We start from the raw sequence: 401 nt of genomic DNA on the forward strand, positions 1-401 counted from the left end.
CCCCCCCCCATGGGTACGACCTTGACGTGGTGGGGTGGCTCAGTACCCGGAGGATTTTAAAATCTAAAGGGGAAGCTAACTGGTACCCATATTTTTAATTTAATTGTGTAGTAAAAAATTAAATTATGATTTTATCCGCGATAACTGCATTATTTCAACCGCGTTACGCTAATAACAGTAACAAAAAACGAAGTAATTGCGGATTGCGATTCGTGGCAATGCTGTATTAAGAAAGTGTAGGATTAAGAGAAAATCGCAAATTAAGACTATTTTTATTAAGGAAAAAGGACTTTGTAATCCACACGCGCAATCGTAATTACTTCGTTTTTTTTATTATTAGCATGTAATGCAGTTGAAATAACGCGGTTATTGCGGATAAAATTGTAATTTAATTTTTTATT

This window comes from Wasmannia auropunctata, unplaced genomic scaffold (assembly GCF_000956235.1).
Source record: "Wasmannia auropunctata unplaced genomic scaffold, wasmannia.A_1.0 LD336069.1, whole genome shotgun sequence".
Lineage (NCBI taxonomy): Eukaryota > Metazoa > Arthropoda > Insecta > Hymenoptera > Formicidae > Wasmannia > Wasmannia auropunctata.